General features: G+C 38.3%; 1 pseudogene; it reads right to left on the bottom strand.

Moving 5' to 3' along the window:
- LOC143270438 (vomeronasal type-2 receptor 116-like) overlaps nucleotides 1-22,587 on the bottom strand; it is a 47,039-nt pseudogene extending 24,452 nt beyond the window's left edge.
- Nucleotides 22,588-24,055: the final 1,468 nt, after the last annotated feature.

Genomic DNA, 24,055 nt, shown 5'->3' with positions numbered 1-24,055 from the left:
CCCTGAGTGAGGTAACCCAGACTTAGAAGGGCAAACCTGGTATGTACTTGCTCATAAGTGAACACTAGATGTAAAGCAAAGGATAACCAGACTACAACCCACAGCTCCAAAGAAGCTAGCTAATAAGGAGGACCCAAAGAGGAATGAATGGATCGTCCTATGAAGGAGAAATAGATGAGATCTCCATGAAAAAACTGGGGGGTGGTCTTCATCCAGTAACTGATGGACACAGGTGCAGAGATTCACAGCCAAGCACAAGGCCAAGCTCTAGGAGTCCAGTTGATGAGATAGAAGAGGGATTCTATGAGCAAGAGGCATCAAGATCACAATGGGGAAACCTACAGAGACAACCATGCAAACTAGTGGGAACTCAGGAACTGTGGACTAATAGCTGTGGAGCCCCCCTGGACCACACGAGGCCTTCTGCATAGGAGAGATAGTTGAATAAACTGAACTGTTTAAGGGGACCCCTGGCAGTGGGATCAGGATCCATCCCTGGTGCATGATCAGGCTTTTTGGAGCCCAGTGCCTATGGTGGGACACCTTACACAACCTTAGTGCAGGGGGAGGGCTTTGGACCTGCCTCTACTGAATGTGCCAGGCTCTTCTGACTCCCCATTTGAGGGCTTGACTTGGAGGAGGCAGGAATGGGGGGGTGGGTTGGGAGGGAAGGCTGTGGGGTGAGAGGAGGGAGGAGAGGGGGATCTGTGGATGGTACATAAATTGAATAGAAAATTTCTCAATAATAAAAAAAGACAAAAAAGAAATTAAAAATATATTTATATTAAAAAACAACTATATTCCTAACACAATTTTAATATTAATAGTTTTGGAAACTGTATATGCAAGGATATATTTCTGTCCTTCCCTTAGACATGCTTCTTGACATGATTTGGAAATCAGTGACTGTCTCATAAATATCTACATATTAATAGGTACATGGGGCTGGAGAACCAGCTCAGTGGTTCAGCGTGCAGGCTGCTCTCACAGAGAAACCGGAGTTCAGCTCCCAGTATACAAACCAGGCAGCTCACAAACATCAGTTATAATGAGAAATTGCATAAACACTGGTAATTTATTTCCTCTTTGTAAAACCTGTGGGCATGTTTGAGTATGAGTTATCTTAAACTGAGGGAAAATTAATCATCAGCATGCATATATATATAAGGAAAATATGTATATATTTATACACATGATTGTGTGTATGTATGGGAATACTCACATAAACATACTCATATATACAGTCATGTACGCTGATTTATTCATTCACTGCAGCATGAATGAACGCACCCAAATTGAATTTCAATTTAAACTAATTCTATCTACCAGCATTATCCATTAATATGTGTGTGCTTATGTGTATATGTATATGAACCTGGACATGTATATGCATATCTATACATATATCAAAGTCAAAATCAAAAGATTGATTTATTTCTAAATTGAAGATATCAAACAAAACTAAGGAGATGGCTCAGTACTTAATGTACTTGCAATATAAGCATGAGGTCCTGAATTTGATCATGCAAAAGGGAAATATAGAAAAGTGAGGTGTAGAACTGTGTTCCTGTATTCCCAATATGGCATTCATGGAGACAGGGTGTCACTGTCTAGTTGAGTACAGCTAAATCAGAAAGCAAGGGTTTCAGAAAGAGACTATGTTTAAAATAAAATGAAGAAAAACTGAGGAAGGTAACCAGTGCTTACTGTGGCCTCAATGAGCACAGGCAGTGACATGCGTGAGAATTCATACACAAGCTCACAACAGAAGCTAAGAAATTAGAATATAAAAATAATTTAAAATTTCAAAGAGACATCACACAGTTCTCATAAATCTTTGCAGATATTTGTCTACATATTAAATATTGAAATTCAGCCAGACCTGATTGAAGTTGCTTGGCCATTTGATCATAATTTCATTGATGAACAAGCCTTGATCTCGTGGACTCCTGGAGACAAACTCTCCTACTTTAATTAGAAATGAATAATGATTTGTATGTCCGATAATACTTTGTATATCATACTTTTCCACATGATTCTTGTTCTCATCAAAGCATATTTGGTCTCCAGCAGCATTTGTAAATTGAATTTTTCTCAGAAAAGGATGAAGCTGGAAAGAGACATCAATTGGGTATGAGTAGTGCATACAAATCTCTCACTTGTGGTCCCTAAGAGCAATCCTCTTTCTCTCTCCCTGCTCTGGCTATCTTTTTGAAGAGGCTTCATGTGAGCAATTGTCTCCCCACTTGTTCCAGTGAGATGAACTTTTCTCCCTCTGAAATTAATGTAGAAGTAGCTGAACACAAACTGAAAAATGTTGTCTAAGAGGTGAAACATAGTGCAGGGTGGACCATGTTTTAGTGGGAACAAGGCCCTGTGTCTCTCCCCAGCAAGAGAAAAATGTCTCTAATTAGAAAATATAGATTATTTCTGAGTGAATCTGGAGCAAAATGGAAGCAACACTATGTCTATTGGTTTATAAGTGGTAAGATATTTACCTTCTTTATGACACACCATGAACCTATGTGTGTATGGTTAGGTAGGTAGATAGGTATACATGTAGATATAGTGTCTGGACTTGATAATATTAGCAGGGGTTTATGCAAAATTCCAAATTCTTGAAAGTATATATTAATATGCAGAAATTTTGTATGCCATTTGTACTTCAGGAAATTGGAAATAGACCCACTTCCTGCCTCCAATCCTTAATTCAGTTTGGGTCACAACTTTTGTCTTTCAACTTTGATAAGAACAATATTGGAGTCAAAATTAAAATCTAAATGTTCTGTGATTAAGCTAGATTTTTAAAAAGATGTCTTATATTTTTATATTAATTTATTTTGTGTATGAATTTCCTTCCTGGACATATGTATGTGCACTACATATGTTCCTGGTGCCCGTTAAGACCAGAAGAGGGTGCTGGATTGAGTGGAAGTGGACTTGGAGACATTTGTAAGCTGCTATGTAGATACTAGGAATTGAACCTGCATCTTGTCAAGAGCAGCAGTTACATCTGACTTCACAGTCCTCTCTGGTCCCTAGATTTGTATTATTTTTAATTCTATGTATTGCCTATGTGTATGTATGTATATTTACAAACTGTATTCCTGATATCTGCAGAGAGCAGAAGAGAGTGTCACATTTCTAAGACCTGGAGTTACAGACAACTGTGAGCTGCATGCTAATAATTAAACACAGGTCCTCTGACTGAGCATCAAGTGCCCCAAATGCTGAGCCATCCCTCCAGCTTGATTTCATTATGTATTTAAATTAATACAATGGGTTAATTTTTAACATTCTGAGATTCACTATTGTGTCAACTATTTAACAACTCCTTTCATAAAGAACCATTTTTTTAGATATTCAGTTTTCTGTACAAGAGACACACTAACTTACCTAATATCACATCTCTGGAAGCCATGTTCACAAACAGTGTCAATGTCTATGTCAAATATTGATACCCATAATACTAAAAGCTACATAGTACACTAAACCTTCAGAGTTCATTTTCTATTTATCTACTTTAGACTGAATGAAAATGAAATAAAAATGAAAAGTTTGTTCAACAAACTTCTTGATGATCACCTATTTGAAGGGGAACATCAAGGCTCATAGGTATAATTGAGTCCTAAGTTTATATCAGGACGGTTTAAGCCCAAACATGCCCACTTGTAACTATAAAAAGGTGATATGGCCTAGGCTCATGAGCACCATCTGTATTATAATATTTAATGGTGGAGGCATAGTCTTCGATTTCTCCTTAATTTTATCTTATTTAAGAGTAAATAGTCTGTAAAAAGCAATTTCTTTCTCAGTTACTTTTGAGGTTATGGCAGCCTATTTTTATTTTCCATAAAAGTTTCTCCCCATGGTCTTGGGTGGTTAAATATATATTATATTTTTTGTGAAATAGCTGCTGTTAGATATGGTGACTATGTCTCTATCTGATGGCATCAGACATATTCCATGAAATTGTGTAAATTTTTATTATTGAACTTGCTAATTTTGACAATCATTGATTTTGGATATTTTAACAGAATTTCATTTCATAAAAGGAAAACATTTCTTAAAATATGCACAAATTTCATGTCTTGAAATCAAAGCTACAGTGGCCCAAATCATGAACCGTAATTACAGACATATACACACCCACTGTGAAAGAACTCTTTCCATTTTGCCTTTATTTTTATTATAAGATGAAAAGGTGTTGTACGTTTGACTTCAGTGACTCAACTACTAATAAGTTCCCAGTACTTACCTTGCTTTTGAGATAGGCTTACCTGCCAGGGTAGAAGCCTCTCATGGTTTGTGTCTTCATGAGATCCCATTCCTGTTGTCCTCAAAAGCATTTTGTGGAGGGTGTGGGCCACTGCATACACTGCATTCCATATGGAAAAGCTAGGCTCAGAAGTGATCATCACATTTATTTCTTGCTTTGTCTTTAGGGATGTATTCAGTGGGCAGGGTTTATGATTTCCACATAGCAGAGGAGGAGGTGAGCAATGAAAATTGTCAATCCAGAATTTATTAAAGTAAAGCTCACCTGGGTACTGGGAGGGTGTAAGTGCCTCTAGAAAGGGCTTGAAGCCAGGGATATCTCTCTTCTTTGAAAATGAGAAGCTTCCTTCAAAAAAGTCCTTCAAATAATTGTTTTCATAGAATACAGACTCTAAGTAAACTAAGTGGGACTTTGCCATGATCCACACCTTCTTTATGGCTTTCATGATTTCATTTTGCATGCATAAAAATACTAAGTCATCTATATCACCATAGAATACATGCACATTTGCTTGTGTATGTTGGATCAAATTCACCAACCCAACATCATATGTTAACTGAAACTTCCAATTAGCCTGGAGTTTTTCTGTAAAAGCCACACAGATATCTTTTGATACCATCTCTGCTTTCAGGTCAGAGAGGAACTCCTTTCCTTTCAGATCATCAGACACGATGAGCCCTACCCACTTCCAGCCAAAGTGCAGCAGTAAAGAGGTCACCCCTTGGGTTAGAGCTGTGTCTTTAGGAGACATCTGGTAAAGGGATGGGAATGTATCTTTCTCACTTAGCACAGAATCAAAAGTTCCATATGTGACCTGTAGAAGCAAACAGAAAAAAACGTAATTCTGAGTTTCTTGGTATTTGGAGCCCTCACCCTTAGAGAGAAAGTGAGTTCATTATTCCAGTAAGGGGATCAGGAAACTGAATGTTGGTAAGGAGACTGTCTTCTGTGATATTAGCTTCTCTCGCTCATTGTGTGATGGAATATGGTCTTTGTCAAGTACTATGGGCTCCAAAGTTACTAAGAACTCTGAAGCAAGTGAGTGAACAATGTTCTGTTCATGTTACATTTTAAAGGCACCATGGATTTCTCTTGTTCCAATAACAATGGAACAGAGTATGGGGTGTAGAGATAGACTGCAGAAGCATTGCCAAGTGCTTTACTCTGACCACAGGACATCACCTTCCCTAGAACCTCTGCCTTCAGGAATGTAAATACACATTTTTCACAGATTTCACTCCTGTGTTAGAAAAGAGCAAATCATGAATATCTGGGGGAATTTCACCAAGCACTGTTGCATCATACTTCCCAAATGATAGGTTTGACAAAGAAACTAATTTAAAATGCAAAACTCTGAGATAGATGGAAATTCCTGTGTATATAATTTTTTCTTACTTTAGGATACAATTAATGTATGAACTGTTTCACTGAGTGATAATAATCAGTTTTACACTGTCTGATTTTATAATTTTGATTATCCATGAGTAAGCACTCACCAAATATTTTCTCTACTTGCAGTGATGCCTACTGATGGTTGCTTTGCTTCAGTAGTGCCTGGCAAGAGCCAATTGTCAGGATGTATCTAAGTGGATGTTCTCTATGAGCGCTATTCAGAGATCTACTTTCCAGAATGAGAAAATAAACTCCTTGGAACATTTTCATTTGTGATGGCCCAAGGATTGTCCCATATTTGTTTACCTGTCCTGAACTTACTATTCCTCTATCTGTCAGTCATTGACTACAAGATTAATTATAAGATGTTTATACCCCCGCTTGGGCAGTTATTTATCTGGGTTGTATGTTTGACTTTTGAACAGCACTCAGCTATGAGCTACCAAGTACATCTTGCCAATGACGGGAGGTAGAATCATGAATATTGCTAAGTGATCTTCTTAGAAATCCACAGTATTTACTGCTCATGCTTTTCACCACACTCCACTGTTGATCATAGCAGGAGCCACGTAATTCTTTCACTTACATTTGAAATCACCAGCAGGAAACATAGACAACTTCTCCATTTTCTTTTGGTCAGATGTTTTATTTCATTATGGACACCAAAACTTTGCCAACTTACTTGTGGAACTTTGTAGAGCTCTAAAAGTGTTCCAATTGCAGCTGAAAATTCAGGCCTGGTTCCTGCAATGATTCCAAGAGCTTTGTGTTGAGTTTTGCATTTGTAGTTGGGGATAAACTCACTCCTTCCAGACAGCCACATCAGAGGGCCCTCCAAGGTTCTCCGGTGGGAGTTAAAGGCATTGTAAAAGTGGAAACCCAAGGTGACATTGGGAAGCAGGTGGGCATCCTTATTGATCTCCTCCATGGCAAAGTAGAAGGCCAGCAAATATTGATAGTTTTTCCATCTCTCTCTAAACAGGAGGGGCAGAATGTTGTGCACAGTCAGGCCACTATTCTCAGTAGTTCCTTAGCAAATTCAGGAAATTAGAGGTCATTAACTTCTGAATTCTTTCCTGACACATAAAGCTTGTGTGAATGAGCCCCTGATGGCTCAGAAACATCATGGAATGACTCATGAAGTCTCAGTACTTGGTTTCTTAAAGAGCATAGTGTGGATTTAGTGTTACTTGTCTGTGTCCTGTGGCTGATCAGTACATGATGCTTAAGATGTTTCTATTCATGGAAGCATTGGGCAAGGGAAGACACTAATGTTCTCTCTAGGACTGTGAATAAGAGTTTCATATCCTTTTATTTTGTAATGATTTGATTTCATACTCATTCTTGAAAAGGGTAATAATTTTTTTGCATGCATGCCTAGTGTTAAAGTGTTTCTTATGGAGATAGACAGAGAGCTAGGCACTAGGCATTCTGCCTCCTGTTGTAGAAAACCTTGCAACAATCCCAGAACCTACATAGTGGCTCAGAACCATCTGTAGATCCAGCCAGGAGCTCCTCTTCTAGCATATTTGGGCCCCCCGGTACACATGTGGCATACACACATATATAATAAGGAAAGCACTCAAACACCTGCCATAAAAATAAATAAACCTTTTTGGAAGTGAATCTGGGGCTTGAGAAGTGACTGAGAGGTTAAGACTACTTGCTGTTCTTGGGGAGAGCTCTAACAGGTTAAAGAAGCCACTCTTTGGGTTACAATAGTGTATATCAGTTTTAAGAAGTTATGTGTTCTCCTCTGCCCTCTTCAGTCAGAAGGCACACATATGGTACACAGATAGATATGCAGGGAAAACACTCATAGACATAAAATAAAAAAATTAAAAATCGAAAACTAAGAAAGAAAGAAAGAAAGAAAGAAAGAAAGAAAGAAAGAAAGAAAGAAAGAAAGAAAGAAGGGAAGAAAGAAAGAAAGAAAGAAAATAGAGTTTCTCTAAGCTTGCAGATTAAATGAGTGATAGCGTCTCCTGTGTAAGCCAGTGAAAGAATCAAAGTTCATGAAAATAGAATATGAAAAAGAGGAAAAGCTCCCAAATCCATGAAGGGAGTGAAGAGTGCTCAGAATGAGAGGAAAGGAAACTTTGGAAGCAGGAAGTTGGGCTGAACTGTCTCACACATGTCATTTGGTTGTTGGGGAGTGGTCTCTAGGAGGTGCTTTTAAAACTTTACTTGACAAGAGCCTGCCTAGTCCCACTGCAGACAAGTCAGAAAATTCATGAGGCCCAAGCCACCTAGGTTCTGTTGAAGCAGAATCTACCTAGAGGCCTGAGGCCAGCAGGAAGAAATGCAGTTTGTTTACACTGTGTTAATTTGAGATCTACGGCTAGATCCTCTGTTAAGAGAGAATCTGTTGTTCAAAACCTGGTAATTGGAAGCTATGGAGAGAGGGAGAAATTATTCTTCCCCAGGGATTATCCAAAACCAAATATTCAGCAGTAAAAGTGTATACATGGCTAAAAATGTATACATGTGTATCAATGTATGCTTGTATATAAATGAATACATGTGCATAAGTGCATCTATGTGTACAAATGTATGCATGTGTACACATGCATGCATGTGTATAAATGAATACATGTATATAAATGTATGCATGTATATAAATGCATATATTGTAAAAATGAATAGATGTGTATAAATGTATTCATGTATAAAATGCATATGTGTATATAAATGTATGCATGAGTATAAATGCATGCAGGTTTATAAATGCATACATATGTATAAATACATGCATGTATAGCATGCTATAGTCTATACATGCTTATAAAAGAATACATGTGTATAAATGCATGTATGTTTATAAATGAATACTTGTGTATGAATTATGAATTTCTATAAATGCACACATGGGTACAACACAATAAATGTGTACAAATGTATACATGTGTATAAATATACATGTATAGAAGTATAAGCATGTGTATAAATGCATACAGGTATATAAATGCATACATGTGAATATAATTGCATACTTGTGTATAAATACATACATGTGTACAAATTCATAGATGTGTTTAAATGCATACATGTGTATAATTGTATGCATGTTTATAAATACATACATGAGAATCCCTGGAAAAAGCCATGTCTGCAATCTTACTGAATATAACCTCTGTGATATGGAAGGTTGAAGTGTTGTTGGTCTAGAGACTCATTAACTTATTCCAGGATAACTGTAGCACCCTGAACAGCCATTTCCTGAACATGTCTGCAGGTGAGCTAACCTCCTATAACTAGTTAATTAAATATGTTTGAAATCTACTAACTTATGAGACAACTGACTTCCAACAACCTAAAAGCTAAAAATGACATTGCATAGCATCTTGCGTCTGTGGGATAAGTTTTCCCATCTTGCCCGTGACTTCCTCTCTTTTGTTTTCACTAATCTTTTGATTTACAAATTTCTTATATTTTACTACAAAAGCTTCATGAAACTGCCCCCACCTTGGAACATGGAATCTGGGATCAGCCAAATCTGTGGTCACCAGCCATAGTCACTCAAATTTGGTTCTAGAATGAATTGTCTCTTCTGTTTGATCTGAGGGCTGAGATTTTTCCTATAACACAAAAGCAATACTCAACACGAAACAATTGGTTCAGCTGGTTAAATTTGTGTACTCATTTGTTTATATATGTATGCACCCTTCTTCATAAAAAATTATAAAACAAAATTAATTTGAGAGAGAGTGGGACTGGGAGGACAGGATAGAGTTGGAGGTAGAAAATGAAAGAGAAAATGATAGAATTGTATCTTAAATATTGAGGTGTTGGGGAGCAGAGAGATCAAAATATATTGTCTGAGATATTTTTATGAGTACTGTATTTAGTCTGCCACATGTCCTGAGTGATAGAAAGTATAGAACGTGTATTTTAGGGAGCAGGAGTGTACGAAAATTATGGACCAAAGGATTAGGCAGCAGGCAAGCTATTCCAGGAGGGACATAAGAACGAGAGCCCAGTCCAGGGCAACCACAAACCAAGCTTCTCCCCACAGAGTTATCCTGGGGTTTGAATGAAACCTCTGAGACCACAAGGTCAGTAAAAAAATACAGAATTGCAAACCTGTTGGTCATTGCAGTGAAGGCCAAGACTGTGACATGATGTTGTCAGTCTGAGAGTCACACAGCAGCCCTCTCACCTGGTGATTAATATTGAACAGGTTTTCAAGGGTCAGCACCTGTAATGTTCTCATGATATGGTGGCTTCCTGGTCTCAAGTCACCAAGGAGACATCCTCCAGCTAAACAGTAATCAGAGCGGTATGGTTGGGGTTGGCCCCAAAGAATGAGATAATCTTGCTAGTTCTCAGAATTCACAACTCAAAGTGGCTACATGGCTCTGATGTTCAAATGGGGAAAATGGCTCCTATGAGCAAAGGCTCGTGGACTTCAGATTCTCATCCAATAAAGACTCAGGAACAACATAAGCCAAAGAAAAGACAAGAGTCCACGCTGTCAGCTGACCTCCCTCCATATGTTCATCTTCTTTTTTTAATTTTTATACTTGATTCAATTTTTCTCCACTCCATTTAGCAGAGTACGGATGCTTAAATTACTTGAGAATTGCCTGGCGGTGGTGGCGCACACCTTTAATCCCAGGACTTGGGAGGCAGAGGCAGGCAGATCTCTGTGAGTTCGAGGCCAGCCTGGTCTCCAAAGTGAGTACCATGAAAGGTGCAAAGCTACACAGAGAAACCCTGTCTCGAAAAAACCAAAAAAAAAAAAAATTACTTGAAATACCTTATATGCATAGCATATGTGTTCATTTAATCTGTGCCACCCCCATTAACTACGTTTTCCTCCCTTATCCTTCCTGACACTTTCTCCACCCAAATTCAAGTGCATTCTCTGTAATTCCCCATAGAATCCACTCTGCATTACCAGCATATACATTATAGTAAGGCCTTCTGCTGCAGTATGGGAATCCTCTCAGTGTTTACACCCTAAAGAAAACTGAATTTCCCATTCCTGGAAGCTACCAAATGCCAAAGGCTCCTCAGCCAGAAAGGTATTCATGATCCTCTATCCCATTAATGTGTTTGGCGTCTTTCCTGCAGGTCCTGTGCAGTAGGTTCGTGTGTGCCATGACCATGTGATGTAAGGAATAATTTCACCCCAAATCATGCACTACTTTTGACTCTTAGAAAAGTCTACCGGTCTTCTGACATGGTCTCTGAGCTTTGGGGAAAAAGTGCATGATAAACATACCCCATGCAGAGCTGAGCACAGTCTCTTATTATATGGTTGGTGACCACTTATAGGTCTTTGTAATAACCCCCAGCTATTGGAAAATGAAGCTTCTCTGAAAAGGTATGAAGGAAGTATGCATTGAACAGTCCATATAAAGGTAAGGACTGAGGAGGCAGGTACAATATTTGTCTATTTAACATAATAATTATAGTAGTTCTCATTTTGGATCAATGGCATGACTAGCCAGAGATTCTTAGGTCAGTTAAGGGAGTGAGGCATGAGATCTGTCTAATGGAACTGGACTTAAATATGATAAGAATATTATGAGTTACCCTTATAATATTCATGCCACTATAAAGATATGCCACCAGTGTGCATATCTTTCCCTGCCAGTCATAGTTGTAGGTTTCAGAAATCACTGGTGTGTTAGACAGTTGATTATGTTTTCTTTTTATTAATGTGCATAAAACTTTTCAGCTCTGTGGATGCTAGCAGGTATGAATAAAGTTTCCATGTCAGCTGCAGCTTGATTTCTCCAAGTCCTATAACTCAAGTATGCAAACACCATCAAATTCTGGAGGGTAACTACGAACAACAGAAATAGCTTGTAATGTTTGGGTGTGTATTGACAGCATTGACAAACAACTTGAAACATACCTAGAGCTGGGATTTTTGTTTGATGGCCCACGGTATCTGGGAGAAGCACTATTCTGCAGCTATAGAAGAATGACATTTAAATTATTTATGTATGTATTTTAGGACGATTCTATATTAGTACATTCCCATGTAGTCTTCTCCAAGGTCTTACTGTTAATCCTTCACACACTCACTCTGATGACCCGAACTCCCAGAACTCACTGCCTAATCCTTCCTGCTCCAGTATTTCCATTCCCCTGTTCATACTACATGTGCTCCATTCCTCTGCTAGTGAAATCCCTTTTCTATTGCACCTTACTAGTTCCCTGGTTTACATGGGTACACCAGTAAGTAGAGATATGTGAATATTCAAAATTAGCATCTGCATATGAGAGAAAGCATTTGGCTTTGTCTTATTGTGTCTGGGTTATCCTATTCAGAGTGGTAATTCCAGCTGCATCCATTACATGTAAATTTTATAATTCTGTTTGTGTTTTCAGCTGGATAAAATTCAGTTGGTGTACATGTACTACAGTTTCATTATCCATACATCAGTAGAGGGACATCTATGCTGCTGTCACTTTGTGGCTACTGTGAATATAGCAACAATGAACAAGGATGTTCAAGAATTTCTTTAGTAGGATGTGTAGGCCTTTATGTATATACCCAGGATTGATAAACATGGAGGATATTGTAGATCTCTTTCCACACTTTTAGAAAGCCTCCACACTAATTTACATAGGGCCTACAGCAGTCTGTGGTCCCCTTAACCCACATAAGGGCCAGCATTTGTTGTAATTTGCGTTCTTGGGTAAGACAAAATATCAAAGAAGCATTAATGTTTATTTCACTGGTTGCTAAGGAGATAGAACACCTTTAAAATCTTTCTCAGCCATTTGTATTTCATGTTTTCTGCACTCTCATTTCAGTGCCATGTGTTTTAAATTGGGTTGTTTGTTTTATCTAGAGTTAAATCAATGCCTGTTGATAAGACATTGGGATCTCTGTTTCCTGTTATCCCAACTTCTCTGGTTTTAGATGAAGTGAGAATGTTTGAGACTCAGTCTTGAGGCCTCTACATGTTGAGGTATGAATGTGTTGTCTAGAGTATTTGTAGCCTGTGTGTCAGTCACATAGAAAGGGATGTTGCTCCTTTGTTATTTCAGACATTTCCTTCTGACAAATCTCTAGGTCACTTGGAGACATCATGGTTGAAATTCTTGTCACCAGGACACTTACCCTTCTCTCTCCCATCCTTGCTCTCCCTCCCAGTGTGTTCCCTCCTTATGCCTGGAGCTTGCTCTGCATACTGCTCATGTGCCTTCTCCAATACCTTTTCCTTCTCAGACTTGGAGATTCCATTAATCCTAGTTGTCTTATTGCAAATGACTTGGCCTCAGGACAGCTCAGTGACCATAGATGGCACACTGGACTTCCAAATGCCCACAGACTGTAACAATTTCTGTCATCACAAGCACATGATCACAAACTAAATTCTCTCTCTCTCTCTCTCTCTCTCTCTCTCTCTCTCTCTCTCTCCCTCTTCTCTCAAAAATCTCTTGTCTCTGGGTCTTAGCTCCCTGCTCTTGTGTTATCTCAGAGCCCTCTTTTCTCTCTGCTTGCTCCAGTCCCTTCTCTCACCACTGGTACAGTTTGACAAACATTCACATATGTTTGGGGTATGGATAATATTAAAATTGTTTCATGCTTTTGTGTTCTATAAATAAAGTGTCTGTGGGGTTGGGTTTTAGTTCTCCCCCTCCAAACCTGAGCATTCTGTTTAAGGGTTTTGTTCAAATCTGTCCTGTGTCAGGTGAGCCACCTCAACCTGTGACAAGAGAAGTAGAGAAAGCAGAATAGCACAGGGAACGATGCTGTGTGTTTAAAAACAGCTAAAAAGTAAATTATTCCCAATACAGGTCAGGGATGCTAATCTGCTTCCCTCTCTTTCATCCCTAAAACTTTTACTAAAGTATAAAGTTTATCTTTATGTTTGTAAGAAAAGTCTGTAAACTTTCTCTATCTCAGGCTTTGTAAATTCATTGAATGTGGTTGAAAAATCTGTAAAATCTGTAACAAAAAGTTAGGGTAAAATTTATTTTAAAAAAAAGGATTGAGAGATATAAAATCTACATCATGCTTCTGTGTAACTTTAACTTAACTCTTGTTCTGGAAGATCCATCTGACACAGCATACTGTATATGTGACTTTAATTCAATTACTGTTTGTGGAAAACAGAACTTACAGCAAATGTTGGATGAATCTGCCAGCTCTTGCTGGACCAAGAGGTGAGGGACTCTTCTCCCACCCAGACAGTCCTGCCTCTAGGACCCAGGCCCTGGGACACAGGCAGTCCCTCAAGAACCCGGACCCAACTCTGTCCTAGTTGCTGGCCAGCAAGAAAAAGTCCTGTGGGTAGACTACCCTGCCAAAATCCCCCCACTGGACCCTGCAATCTACAAGACCAATGCCCTACCCAATACCCATCTGCATGTGACCCCAGTAACTTCCAGAGATAAGGAATCTACCAGCTTTCATTAGACCAAGAGGTGAGTAACTCTTCTCCGACCCAAAGACTCCTGCCTCAAGGATCCAGGCCCTAGGACACAGCCTGTCTATGAGAACCCCCACCCAACTCTGCTCAATTGCCAGCCAGTAGAAAAAACTCCTGTGGGCAAGCTCCTCTACCAAAACCCCCCATCAGACCCTGAATTCTACAGGACCCACGCCTTACCACAATAACCATCTGCCTGCGACACCAGTAACTTCCTGATACATGAAAAACGCCAGCTCTCATTGGACAAAGAGTTGCTGGCCAGGAGGTAAGATTCCTGTGTCAGGCTCCCCCACCAAAACTCCCCTTAGGACCCAGCAATCTACAAGACCTAATCCCTACCCCAATAGCTTCACCCTGGGATACCAGTAGCTTCCTGAGACACACAATCTGCTAGCTCATATTGGATCAAAAGATGCTTCCTGAGACACAGAATCTGCCAGCTCTGACTGGACCAAGAGCCCTAATAAGACCAAGAGAGGCTCCCTGAGTCTCAGAATCAGCTAGCTTGGACTGGACCAAGAACAGTTCCCTGACATACAGAATCTGCCAGCTTCAATTAGACCAAGAGCTAAGATTGGACCCAGAAAGCCCCCCCCCCCTGCGACACAGATACAGAAAGCACAGAGTGGACCAAAAGCACCTCACTTTGACACAGGCACCTTTTGCAACTATTGGAGAAAGAAATGGGTAGATGTCAGTGCAAAAATACATACAACAGCATAAAGAGCAATCTGGCATCACCAAAACCTAGCCTGCCTGCAACAGCAAGATCTGAATATCACAATGTAGAAGAAGGTAACCTTAAAAATAACTAAATAAAGATGCTAGAGGCCTTTAAAGAGGAAATAAAATTTTCCCTTAAAGAAACTGAGGGAAAGACAAATGAAGAAATCAATAAATCCCTTAAAGAAAGCCAAGAAAACCATGAAAAAGCAAGTAAACATGTGAAGGAAACAGTTCAAGACCTGAAATTTTAAATAGAAACGATGAAGAAGACACAAAAAGAGGAAATGCTGGAAATAGAAAATCTGATTAAACAAACAGGAAACACAGATGCAAGCATAACCAACAGAATACAAGAGATGGAAGAGAGAATCTCTGGTATAGAAGATACAGCAGAGGAAATAGATTCATTGTTAAAAGAAAACAGTAAAGCCAAAAGAGTCATAACACAAAATATCCAGGAAATCTTGGATACCATGAAAAGGCTAAATCTATGAATAATAGGGATAGAAGAAGGAGAAGAATACCAACTCAAAGGCACAGAAAATATATTCAACAAAATCATGAAAGATATTTCCCAACATAAAGAAGGAAATACCTATGAAGATACAAGAAGTTTATAGAACGCCAAATAGACTAGAACCCCCAAAAAAGTCTTCTAACCACATAATAATTAAACCAATAAACATACAGAATAAAGAAAGAATATTAAGAGCAGCAAAGTTTCTCCTTTCTCAGTCAAGTGACTTAAAAAGGCAGACCAATCAGAATAACACCTGACTCCTCAATGGAGACTTTGAAAGCCAGAAGGTCCTGGACAGATGTAATGCAGACAATAAGAGACTATGAATGCCAGCCTAGGTTAATATACCCAGCAAAACTTTCAATCACCATAGACAAACTGAACAAGATATTACAAGACAAAGCCAGATTGAAATAATACCTATCCACAAAACCAGCCCTACAGAAAGCACTAGAAGGAAAACTCCAACCTAAGGAAGTCAGATGTACCCTCGAAACCACAAGCAACAGATAACCCCAAAATAAGGAAAATACACACACACTAAAACCAAAAAAAATACTAGTTATTAACATCCCTTAATATCGATGGACTCCATTCTCCTATAAAAGGACATAGGTTAACGGAATAGATACAAAATCAGGAACTATCCTTCTGGGGCACACACCTCAATTTTAAAGATAGGCACTACCTCAGAGTAAAAGACTGAGAAAAGACTTTCCAATCAAATAGACTTAAGGACCAAGATGGTGTAACTATCCTAACATCTAACAAAATAGACTTCAAACTAAAATTAATCAGGAAGGACACAACATATTCATCACAGGAAAGATCCACCAAGATGAAGTCTCAATTCTGAACACTTATGCCCCAAATACAAAGGCACTCACATATGTAAAAAAACATTACTAAAGCTTAAATCACACATCAAACCCCATACATTAATAGTGGGAGACTTCAACACTCCACTCTCACCACTGGACAGATCTGTGAGATCAAAACTTAACAGAGAAATAAGGGACCTAACAGATGTTATGACTCAAATGGCCTTAAGTGATATCTACAGAACATTCTACCCTAACAACAAACAATATATGTTCTTTTCAGAACCCCATGGAACTTTCTCTAAAATCAACCAGATACTCAGTCACAGAGCAAATCTCAACAGATACAAAAAATGGAATAACCTCATGTATTCAATTGGACCACTATGGCTTAAAGTTAGATTTTAACAACAAAAATTACATAAAGCCTACAATCTCATGGAAACCGAATAATGTCCAACTGAATCACCACTGGGTCAAAAAAGAAATAAAGAAAGATATTAAAGACTTCCTAGAATTCAATGAAAATCTGGGTACTACATACCCAATCTTGTGGGACACTATGAAATCAGTGCTAAGAGGAAAATTCATAGCACTAAATGCCCACATAAAGAAGTTGGGGAAATTTCACACTAGTGACTTAACAGCACACTTTAACAACTCCAGAACAAAAGGAAGCAAAGAAGCAAAGTCACCCAGGAGGAATAGATGCCAGGAAATAATCAAATTGAGAGTTGAAATCAATAAAATGGAAACAGAGAAAACAAATCAAAGAATCAATGAAGGAAAGAGTTGGTTCTTTGAGAAAATCAACAAGATAGACAAACCCTTATCCAAGCTAACTAAAAGGCAGAGAGAGAGCATCTAAATTAATAAAACCAGAAATAAAAAGAGAGACATAACAACAGACAACAAGAAAATACAGAGAATCACCAGGTCATACTTCAAAATTAGAAAATTTAAAAGAAATGGACAATTTTCTATTTAGGTACCACATACCAAAGTCAAACCAAGATGAGAAAAACAATTTGAATAGACCACTAACAGCTCAGGAAATAGAAACAGTCGTTAAAAGTCTCCCAACCAAAAAAAAAAAAAAAGCACAGGACCAGATGGCTTCAATGCAGAATTCTACCAGATTTTCAAAGAATATTTAATACCAATACTCTTCAAATTGTTCCACACAATAGAAACATACAGAATATTATAAAACTCCTTTTATGAGGCTATAGTTACTCTGATTCCCAAGCCACACAAAGATGCAACAAAGAAAGAGAGTTACAGATCAATCTCCCTCATGAACATTGATGCAAAAATACTCAATAAAATATTGGCAACCGAATCCAAGAACACATCAAAAAATTATCCACCATGATCAAGTAGACTTCATCTCAGAGATGCAAAGATGGTTCAGCACATGAAAATCTGTCAATGTAATACACCATATAAAAAAACTGAAAGAAAAAACCCACATGATCATCTCATTAGATGCTGAAAAGGCCCTTGACAAAATCCAACACCCCTTCGTGGTAAAGGTCTTGGAGAGATCAGTAATACAATGAACATACATAAACATAATAAAGACAATTTACAGTAAGCCAACAGCCAACATCAAATTAAATGGAGAGAAACTCAAAGCAATTTCACTAAAATGAGAACAAGACAAGGCTGTCTACTCTCTCAATATCTATTCAATATAGCACTTGAAGTTCTAGCCAGAGTAATAAGACAAAAAAGGAGATCAAAGGAATACAAATTGGAAAGGAAGAAGTCAAACTTTCACTATTTGTAGACGATATGATAGTATACATAAGTGACCCCCAAAATTCTACCAGGGAACATCTGCAGCTGATAAACACTTTCAGTAATGTGGCAGGATACAAGATTAACTCAATAAAAATTTAGCTCTCCTGCATACAAATGATAAATGGGCTGAAAAAGAAATCAGAGAAACATCACCCTTTACCATAGCCACAAATAATATAAAATACCTTGGGGTAACTCTAACTAAGCAAGTGAAAGATCTGTATTACAAATACTTCAAGTCTTTGAAGAAACTGAAGGCGATATCAGAAAATGGAAAGATCTCCCACTCTCATTGATAGGTAGGATTAACATAGTTAAAATGAAAATCTTACCAAAAGCAATCTACTGATTGAATGCAGTCTCCATCAAAATCCCAACACAATTTTTCCCATACCTGGAAAGAACAATACTCAACTTCATATGGAAAAACAAAAATCCAAGATAGATAAAACAAACCTCTACAGTAAAGCAACCTCTGGAGGCATCACCATCCCTGACCTCAGGTCTACTACAGCTATAGTCATAAAAACAACTTCGTATTGGCATAAAAAACAATCTGTGGACCAACAGAATCAAATTGAAGACCTGACATTAATCCACATGCCTGCGAACATCTGATTTCTGACAAAGAAGCTAAACTGTACAATGTGGACTGTAATTATGGTTTAAGGTTTTACTTTGATGCTAAAGGATCTTCAATTAAATCTTCAACTCAAAATTTTAGGGCTCAGATTGACAGGGATAAAACTATAAAATTCTAATCTTATACAAACTATGAACTTGGTATAAATTGTAGAAGATCATTAAGACACGCAAGTTAATGGTCAGTTGTAGTTAGATAGGCCCATAGGGTCAAGGAAATTGGCTCAGACCAGGAGCCAAGGCATGCACATAATGTACTTCCAACCTGGAGCCAACCTGCAGTCTGGCTGAGGGCCTAGCAACAGGAGCTATCAGAGTTCCTGGTCACTGTCAGAGGTCCTGACTGCTGTCAGAGTTCCTGATCATGCAGAGTCTGCCTAGGACCTAGCAACAGTCCCTGTCTAAGTTTCTGATCATGCCCAGCCAATGAAGGATGACCACACAGACTAGGCACTAGGGAGGAGGGTATATAAGGGCTTCCCTCTTATTGAATAAGAGAGTTCGTTATTTGCCTTCAATGGACTCTTGGTGTCTGTGCCGATGATGCTGTGCATTCTCACCCACTCCCCCAAGGGAGCCATTAGAATCTAAGCAACAGTCAGTTACTTTATGAATGATCAAACTTTTTACTGTGTTCCGAACTGTGGTTTTTGTAATTTGAGTATAAATGTAATTCATTTACAGAGGGGCAAGCCATAGCCTTCTGTACATGCTATCAAAGACAAGCACAAAGCAAGTAACTGAAAATAAGTAAAGTTTGTTTAAAATCAGGTATAGTTAATAAATCAGATGATGTCCCTCACACTGCTCAGAGAGATCTGCTGAAAATGGAATGTAGACTATTTAACAAAAAAAAAAAAAGCTTCCCCTGATACACAAAAATACCAGCTTCTAGAATCAGCTTCTAAGACTATTCACAAATATGGTGGAAGAACATACTCCTCCTTGACCTTTCCTCAGTTGTGCTAATGTGGACGACTGGGCTCATACCTGGCACACAATTTACCCACCACCAGGTCCATGCCAAAATGTGGACACTATTGAGTTAGATGCCCTACTCTGCCCAGCCAAGGTAGATCAGTTTTCCCTAGTTCCTCCTTCACAGAAACATCTCTCAGACTCATGAGTCTGGTGTTTGAAGGTAGATGCTCCCCTGTGTGGCAACCAAAGTCTTAATAGTGTCTTGTGTGACACCCAAGAAGTGACAGCCCTGCTCCCAACAGAGTCATAGAGATCACCATGGAGAATTCCAGACGGATGCTTAGGTATCAGGTAAGTCTCTGTCATTTTAACTGATACAAGAGTAGTTTTGATATACTTCCTACTCAAATTTGTCTCTCTGATTTCTGATGGTGGTGCTAACAAGTTGTTGTTTTATAAGTTTAGCAGAAGCAAGCAGACCTACCCAGCTCCTCCCAACAAGGCTACAGCTGCATGGTCAGTCCACATAATATGTGAAAATTATGTCTTGTTTATTTTTAAATAATAGGTCATCTGCTGAAGAAGGCAGACTCACAGACAGGGTCATCTTGCTGACAGGCTTCATACTGAAAAAGATATCCTCACAAACTAGGTTAAATGAAAACCAAACTGAAGCTATCATGCTATTACTCAGCAAAAAGAAAAAAAAACTTTTTACTATTCATTCATTAAAAGAACTTGCTTTTCAATCATTCTTCCTATTAATCAGCCATATATGTCTTCTGAAAAATGATTGGATAGAAAAAAAAGGATTAAAGTTTATGTAAGTTTGAGGGTCTTAGGAAGGGATATATTATGTACACACAAGTTGGAAAGGTCTGAGGAAGTGACTTAAGGTATGTGAAAATAAGACTTAAAGATTTCTAAGTTTCAGAGTTTTATGTTAGTAGTATGTGGAGTTCTAATAAGCTATTAATCTAGCCTTGGTAAAACACTGGCTACTATTATTATAGTCACAGGCCAAAATTTTTAATTTTCTTTCATAGTTTACTAAACATAGACATAAAAGTGCTGCTGGCTGACTGTGCTGAAAATATCCATGTCATATGTACACACACACACACACATATATATATATATATACATATATATATATATATATATATATATAGAGAGAGAGAGAGAGAGAGAGAGAGAGAGAGAGTATAAAACTTAGTCAGAAGAAAAAGTATTCATGTTTGTAACTGAGAACCATCCTTTGGGTCCCCAAGTTTTTACTAAGTCTATAAAGTACAAATCTATGCCAGCTGTACACAAACACTGGTTTTGTTCTTTTATACAATGAGAATTTAAGCCCCGATTACAGACAGTGTTCATGCCAATATATATCTAAAACTTTTATCTCTGAGAGCAAACTTAAAAAAATTAATGTAAGCTTCAGGAAGTCGTGACTTGAATCCACCTATGACAGATCAAACAGACTCCCGAAAAAAGCTCCTGTCAGTTAACAGTTCAAGCTTTCCTCTCTACTGCCTATCCCTGAAGACAGACTCTCTCCTTCTCCTGGCCTTGGGACTCAATCCGCCTCCTGCTGTAGCATGATCCTGAACCATATACAGTCTTTCCATCCTGTAAAAGCATTCCTAAGAGAACTTCAAGTGCTAAATGAATTAGGCATGTATGTTGGCATTTTTCTTTTCACATACTCCATAATACCACAACTACCAGGACTACAGGCATGGAAGACTGTTTCCTGCTCACAGAGCAGTGCATGGATTGGACCTTAAAGAAGATACTTCTCAGTAGAGGACGTTCTTAATCTAGAATTGATGTTCAAATGAACAAAGGTACCAAGAATAGCAACAATAGAAAAAAAGTAGGAAATATGAAAAAGCAAGGCCAAATAAATTCTCCACAATATCATAACAAACCAACAAATGAACTCAAAGATACTGAGAGAGACCAAATGCCAGATGAGTAGTTCAAAAGGCAAAAAGATGATATCCTAAAAGAACATGGAAACAAGCAAGCAAAACCAACTGGGCATTGAGACGAGATGCAACACTGTACAGGAAAACAAAGGCTGAGGGACAAGAACCACAGCAATTTTATATATATATATATATATATAAGACATATATATATATATATATATATATATATATATATATATATATATAAGACTCAGTATCAAGGAAGTCAAATCCTAAATGGAAACTGAGATTCTTCCAGGGGAGAGAACAGATAGAAATGTTGGAAATGAAAAACACAAAAATACAGGGGAAAGTGACCCCAGGAGAACTGACTAAGCAGAAGACAGACTATCAGCCATGAAGGATGTGATTTCAGAACACTGCATTAAAATATCAATAAGGAATTAATAAGTAATAAACATGACCACAGTGTCCAAACTCTGAGATATTTTAAAGAGACCAATGCAAGAACCTGAGGGAGAGGAGATGCACTAAGGACATGGGGATTTAGCAGAAACTATCCAGGTCTATAGAAAGAAAGAGGCATTCCGACAGGATTCATTTAGATTCTCAAAAATATGAGAACAGGGTGGAGCCTCTCCTTGTCATGTTAGAGTCAATGTGTGAAAACAATATAAGCCTGTCCACGGACACACAGAATGGACAGACACAAAAGTTGTTTTCCCTCTTTGATCTCTACCTGACTGAAAAATAAACAAGAGGAAAGCAACGGTCTGTAAGATGCATAATGAAGGAGGAAAGTTTGCAAATGAGTTTCACATTTCTGTATATACAGTTCATTATATTCAAAGGAATTACATGTGCACAGAGGAGCATGCACTGTCATGTAGCCAGAATACCCTTAGCACAGTCACACAAATACTTACGGAAAATTATCAAATATATCTGGTTTGATCTCAAAAAACATATGGCTTTTGTCGAATCCTTCCATTGTGATGTAAATGGGGACAAATGCACCTAGGATGATGTCAGCCTTCATGTAGGTGCTGGGCTTCCAGTAATCAAAGCATCTCTGGTGAGTCACTTCCCCTAATGTAAACAAAGACTGCAGGAGTAGGAAGAGACAACGCAGAGGAAGGGACATGTCAGGGTCTGCACCACACAGAGACAATGTCCTGCAACTAGGCTGAGCTGTGGAGGAGATGATTGGCTTAGGTCATGGAACAGACTCAGACCTCAACAATGTCATAGGAGACTCTGTATGCTACAGCTGTTCCTGATGTTGCATCAGGCTCTGAGGCTGCACATAGTCTATGGTTCTCATGCCAGACAAGGGCACAGACAGAAGCAAAGTCCAGACAACTGAGGGTCAGTCAGAGTGCTGAGCTTCTCCCCAACTGTAACTAGAGTGGCCGTGAATTTTCTGGCTTTTCTTGATTCTATTCCCCTCTCACACATGTGCTCTGGGGAATCTCCCAGTCCTGGGGCTCTGCACCTGCATCCTCTATGCTGGTGAAAAATATGTTTGTTTCTTTCCTTCTTCACCCACCTCTATGATTTCATAATGGTCCACAGTGGCTTTGAAGAGCGCCATAGCCAGGGACAGAATTGTGGGTCGTCAATCCAGATTGTTTGATTTAGACACAGATAAAAATTATAAACACTGAGAAAAAGCAATAGCTGGCCGCCACAAAGCATGCACTTGTAATATTCCATACAATGATTTCACAAGAGGGTGAAGTGGTGATGACAGTTTCTAGTGTCTGCCATTCAGAAGCACAATGAACTTGTATCTATCTTGACTTCCTGGTCTGCTTTCTCCTCATTGTAGAAATAATTATGAAGATGGAGAAAGGAGTAAGGACATTCCAGACAAGTACAGATCATTTCCCACCTCAACCATCCAAAATATTAAGATTCCCAAGCAGTAATCTGTGTTCCGCTATTAGTAGACTCTGGTACATTCTTTCCCCTCTACATTTTTAAAAATTCACAGTGAAATAGACTCATACTTGATTTATACATTTCTTCCTCTCTCCTGTAATGCTATTCATCAGAAATACCATTGATATACTGTTATATATTATGGATAATTATTATATAGTATAAGACAAATCAAATTTTGTATATGTATATAAGTTAGATAGGTAGAAACAATTTATGAAAAAAAAGAGGCCATGGATTTTCAAAGGAGCAATGAGGACTACACTGGGGAATTTTTAGTACATAAATGGACGGAGAAATCATGCAATAAATTAAAAAATGGATGTCTCTTATGTATAACCTTACAAAATTTTGATTATTGGAATCCTTAAAAAATATACAAAGTACTTTTCAATTCAACACTGTGTATTTAGTAGTAGTAGTAGTAGTAGTAGTAGTAGTAGTAGTAGTAGTAGTAGTTCTGCACACACCTTGAAGTATTTCTTTAAATTATCCCTCTTTTGTCACTGAAATGTGTTCTTTGACAAGCAATTCCTCAACACCCTGATATTCAGTCTCTCACAGTCACCATTCAAACTTAAGTAAGGGGATTGACTTTAGGATCCAGGTTTGAATGAGGTCAGACAGCATTTGATTTTTTGTGCCTAGCTCATGTCCCTGAACATAAT

Source organism: Peromyscus maniculatus, chromosome 23 (genome assembly GCF_049852395.1).
Source record: "Peromyscus maniculatus bairdii isolate BWxNUB_F1_BW_parent chromosome 23, HU_Pman_BW_mat_3.1, whole genome shotgun sequence".
In the NCBI taxonomy this organism is placed as follows: Eukaryota; Metazoa; Chordata; class Mammalia; order Rodentia; family Cricetidae; genus Peromyscus; species Peromyscus maniculatus.
This window is presented reverse-complemented; position numbering and strand designations above follow the sequence as displayed.